Source organism: Notamacropus eugenii, chromosome 6, assembly GCF_028372415.1.
Source record: "Notamacropus eugenii isolate mMacEug1 chromosome 6, mMacEug1.pri_v2, whole genome shotgun sequence".
NCBI lineage: Eukaryota > Metazoa > Chordata > Mammalia > Diprotodontia > Macropodidae > Notamacropus > Notamacropus eugenii.
This window is the reverse complement of record NC_092877.1, coordinates 89,404,059-89,410,058: the sequence shown is the minus strand read 5'-3', so window position 1 is coordinate 89,410,058 and position 6,000 is coordinate 89,404,059.

Here is a 6,000-nt window from a genome sequence, read left to right as displayed (position 1 = left end):
ACTGGACTGAAGTCAGTTGAGAAAAGTCTATAGCCGCAGTTTTGGCTAGGTTGTTGCTAACTCTATGACAAGAGCTAAAATAATCACTGTCTTGGTAGTTAATTTTATCATTATTATTTTTTAAATCTCCTTTTAAAGACTGGAGCTTTCTATCTCACCCAGGCTAGAAGTTCAAGGGGTACCAGTCTCACTCATAGCTGGGATTACAGGTATGTTCCATCACACCTTCATTTTGGTGACATGAGTGAATATTAGGGATTCTTAGGAAACAGGAATATGTATTTCATTTGGACACATACTTAATTGCTCTATTTTATTGTGGAATTTAATAAATTATATTTTGTATATAAGAATTGGCTTATTGGTACTCAAGAATGTCTAAAGGAAGGAATTAAGTTTAAAACTTAGATGGATGAAAGGGGAGAAAAAAACATTTTATTTGTAAGGATCCAATTTGATTGTATTTTTTAAAAAAATTCAAAAGATCCTAATTCAAATTTTGTGAAGTGTTTCATGAGGCTTTAGCTGCATGATTCCCATTAAAGTCAATGATCCCCACTGGCTTGAATGGGGATCATGCAGTCAAAACCCCATGAAACACTTTGTACATTTAGTTGTATCTATAAAACTTCTTTGGCAATTCCAATATTCTTTTGCTTGAATAAGGCAAAAATAATTTGGGTATCTTCAAAGCTTTTATTTTGCACTAAAAAGCATACTATAAAATAATTTAATGATGTCTTAAAGGAGAAAAAAACACATAATGAGATGTTGTGATTATTTTTTGACAACACTTACCCTAGTATAACATAATGAAATAAGAGAGAATCGTTGAACAGATTACAATTGAAATAGGAACAAGGCTGTTAACAAATTAAAAGGAGCTGCTGCACATATGATGGCTGATCCAAAGTACTTAGAATTTCACATCTTTCCCCTTCTGTCATGGCAGATACTTTTAAAATTATAATAAGAGTAGACTGTGCTCCTGCTCCTAATTCAAATTGTCTGCAGCAGCTTTCTTTCCTTGCCCGCAACTCCAACATGGGAAGAATTGCTGCATCTCAGAGAAAGTCTGGGATATGAGACTCCTGGTGGGAGGGGGGAAGGTGAGCCAGAGCCGAGAGGGATATAACAGCTGCATAAGGGGAGGAGACAGCCCTTGAAGAAAGCTAGACATAATAGCCACATAGAACAGTATTAGTGGGGAGACAGAGATAAGAGAAGTCTTCAGCCAGACTACCAGACTACCAGGGGACATAGGAAGAGAGTCCTTGGCTTAGGCAGTCTAAAGAGGGATAAATCTAGAGATGTAATAAGAAGCATTAGATATTGCCCAGTCTCTCTGGTCTTGAAGTATCAGACTGAAGGGAAATAAACTCAGGAAATACATGCCTGGGGTCTTATGCTTCCCTTTTGGTGCTGTGAGTTTTCAATTAACCTTGTCTTCCTGCCATAGCTGGGTCAACAGAGAGATTAAAGTAGGATTTGAGTATCATTCCTCCAGAGGCATGGGGGACGCCAGATGGTTTGGGGATAGGTTGAAAGTTGACTACCTAATTCCATTCCCTATCATTTGTTTTTCTATTGGGATGCTCCATTGTATAATGGGAGTGATCCTGGTTTCTCAGGAGATATGCGAGCAGAATATAAATTCTAAGGAAAACAACAAAAAACATAACAGTAGCAACTTTTATATACTGTCTTAGAGTTTGCAGAGTACTATATATACATATATATATATATATATATATTTGATACTCATACCACCCCATGGGACAGGTGGCATGCGTTTTACAGATGAGGACAGCGATGTTGTGAGAGATTAGATAACTTGCCCTAGTTCACACAATTAGAAAATGTTTGAGTCTGAGTTGAACTTGTGTTCCTGATTCCTGTTCCAGTGCTGTATATGTTGAATAATGCGTCAAACACAATATTAAGGATACAAAGTGACAGCCCTTAGACTCAGGGAACTCACATTGTAATGGGAGAGACTACATATAAAAGCTATGTACACACAGGGCACATACAATATAAAAAGTATGCTTTCTAGGAGGAAAAAATAGCAGTTGAGGACTTAGTGGTGGGAAGGGGATCAAGAAAAGATCTAAGACAGAAAGTAGTTTGAGCTAAGTAGTAAAGGGACTTAGGAAATTCAGGGCACAGAGAAGGGACTATATTTCAGCTATGGGAGACCACAATGCAAAGGTACAGAGTTCAGAATTGGAAGAATGTTAAGTAGGCTAAAGGTGCTGTATCATCAAGTATGTGGAAATCAGGAAAGGATGATAAAGTTGTAAAGAGAGGAAGGGGCAAGATTGGGATGGGTTTTAACTCCTGATGAGAGGATTTTACATTTGATCCTGGAAGTAATATGAAGTTACTGGAATTTATTGATTAGGGGATTGAAAAGATTTATCCTGCACTTTAGGAAATTCAGCTTCCTCAAATGAGTGGAAGGAGAATAGGTGGACATGGAGGGAATTGAGGCAGGGAGACCAGTCAGAAGCTCTTAATGCAGACCAGTGTCAATGGTGGCAAAGGGGACAGAAGGAGCTCAGGATCACAGTTTCTAGATTGTCTATCAACTTTAATTTGACTATTTATTCTCTAAATGAATTTTCCTTATTTAATCACCAGTAAGTAGATATGCTACAATGGAAATTGAATCATGTCAATCTTTACATTCTCATTATAAATAAAACTAGAATGATGAATAAAGTTGTGGCTAAATAAAATTATGCTCCCAGCTACTCCTTAGGTATTTAGAGGACAAAGTGGTCTTATCTTTATCAAAACCTTAAAAATAAAAAAAAAAACATTATTTAACGCAGTATTTGGGCATCTTGTATTGCAGAGTTCAGAAATATTTGCTCAATAACTACCATGGGGGAAGAAAAGTGCATCTCATATACCAACAGGACAAAGAAGGAGAAAGGTTGTGGAGAACATGAGAGGATAAGGATATATTCTGAAACTTGTTTTACTTCAATTCAAAGCTAGGAATGGGTAAAAATGGCAGGAAATACATTGGAAAATATGGGCAAGGAATAAGAGGAATCCAAAGCTTGTAGATTAGAGAAGTCTCACACCTCTATTTCATGATTATGTTCTTTGAGAAAAGAATTGGGCTGCACTAGATAAGATAATTTCTCGATAACATCCTGAAGTGACATTTAGTATATAATAAAAGTCAGGAAATGATCTGTTACTCAGGCTACTCATTCCTGAATGAACGATTTATGTACAATCAGATAACTGACTTATTAGGGAAAGGATAAAAAATGAGCATCAAGCGAGAAGAAAAGATATTTGAAACAACAGTCCCAACAAGTTTAAATAAATAGGAAATGGATAATGGGTAGCAGAAAGAATAGCAATTACAATTATAATAATTTCCAATCCATATGTGATACAAGTTAATTGGTATACCAAAGACACCAAAGAGTTTAAGAATTACTTTAAATCTTGCCAGATGTCAGGCAAGAGATGGCAACCAAAGGTAACTCAGCTTAGAATAAAAACTAATTTGTGAAATTATCCAGAGATAGATGATGGTAGATTATGAACAGTATTTTTTCGTGAAGCAGGGGATGTAATGAAAAACAAATCCAGTTTAGGTAAGGCTTAGTAAAACATCCAATAAAACAGTCATCTTAAGAGTTTTTAGGGAAGAAAATGGAAAATAAGTGCAACAATTATTTTTAAAGAGAAATATTTTTCACTATCAATATATTTCTACAATAATAACTATACATTTTAAAATTCTAGTCCTAGATGTACTTTGGCAATGAAGTGCTGGAAAGAATAGAAATGATACTAAAGAGAAAAAAAGAGAGATATAAGCAAACACAAGTAGATTGGAACATTTCTATGTGGAGGAGAACCAGGCAATAGGCATCAGGAGATCAAGTCATAAAGTATTTGAAGAGGCTAGGGCAAAAATTTCATAACTGAAAAAAGATAACAGAGAATGTCAACAATTATCATCTCATTGTCTACTTTCCTATCTACACAAAATTGTTGTGCATACAAAATACATTTACATAGAAATTGAGGGATTCCTGAATGAGTGTGTTAGTAGAGAATATACAGGCTATCATAACTGATCTTCTCCCGACCACATCTTTGCCATCATAATTGAAAGATGGAAAGAATGTAAGATCTTACATCCTAATTATTTTTATAATGCATTTGATTCAGTAAAACAAAAAAAAAGTGCCTCTTCTAAATTTTTTTCTCCTAAACTATACATCAAAGTAATTTAAGATTCCTTTAAATAAATAACATTATCTGTAATCCCTCCAAAGAATTTGGTTTGATTCACATAGGAAAACACGAGTGGATAATGAACATATTGATCAGAATATGAATGCAGTTGAATGAATGTGTAACCTATAGAACCATTTTGCTGAATGGATCTTTTCTAGAATAAATTCATTGAAATATAACTGTGTACTTACTTGACATAAAATAATTTACAAGTTTTCTGAAATTTACTTGACCTAATCAATTCCAGAATTTTTTAGTACTAGTATTTTGGAGTGCTGGTATATTTAGTTATTTTTAGTCTTATATGAGTCCCCCTCCTACCAGGAGTCTTTGCCATTTTCTTCTCTAGTTCATTTTACAGATGAGGAAACTGAAGTAAACAGGATTCAGTGAATTTTCCAGAGTCACACAGCCAGAAAGTTAATGAGGCTGGATTAGAACTCAGGTCTTCCTGACTCCAGACCAGGTGTTCTATCCACTGTTCCACTTACTTACCAGAATGCAAGTACAGTAGCTATCCTTTGGACCAAATTTCTATTATATATACTAGTAGTTAAGATTATGGCTTATGTAATTTGTAGGTTTGAATATCAAAATTTGAACATGAATAGAAGAGAAACAAAGTTTGAAGAATAAACGTTTAAATACTTTGTTCTTCCATGCTACATTTAAAAGAGAAGTATCTAGAAACTATTATTGACACTGTTAACATTCTACAGGGACCAAAATTTTAGTCTGAGCAGTATGTGCTTTAATGAAATTTACCTTTTACCATCTATTCATAAGATCTTGATTAGTTGTCAAGTATAATCCATCAAAACAACTTGGAGGATGTTTGCAGAACATTGTGTAGAATCTGGCACAAGTTCAAGTTCCCTAAGTCTTACTGGGGCTCAGCTAGCTAAATCTCCCATTTAAAAAGTATTCTCTTGGATCTCAGATAAAGTTCCCAATTGTGGTGTACACCAGAAAAAAACAAACCAACTAAATGATATTTGTGCCATATACAACCATCAGCCTGTTTCTTTCAAATAACCTGAATAGCTAAGGTGCCTTAAAAACCACTGAGGAAAGATTTTTTTTTTTTTTTAGATTCATAATGACCTTTGAAAATACGTCTTTCCCCAGACAAATAAGAACTGGAGATCAGATTTTTTTTCTCTTCATCTGTGTAGCTAGAGAGGCACTGAATAACAAACTCACAAAGAATCCTAGAAATAAAAAGATATTTTCGATCTCATCTTTTCCAACTCAAACTTAAGCAGGGCATCCCCCGAATATTATTGTCATAAGTGGCCATCTAAGGTTTGAAGTCTTCCAGTTGCAGACAACTCATTTCTGTTAAAGAAAGTATACTCTACTTTTTGAGAACTCTGTTAGTAAATCAATTCTAGATCTTCCTCTACTTCATCCACCTATTTTTCCTAATTCTACTATCACTGACCAAAGAGGAAAAATGTAATACTGACTAATTGGCTTGTTAGATTAATGAGTCAGACTATTAACCTAAATGTTAGTGGCTCCTATGTATGTGTGAATACAAGCAAGAAGGTTTTTGCTGGAGTCAACTCCTGATAGTTTATTGTTAAATAAAAGTTTGATTTAATGTTTTGTTGATTGTCTAGACTTTTTTTTTAAAAAAAGCATTAATAATACAAATTAACCTTAAAACTTACTATTAACCTTAAAACCTACTATGTAGGTTGACTTTTCCTGGAGAGATGA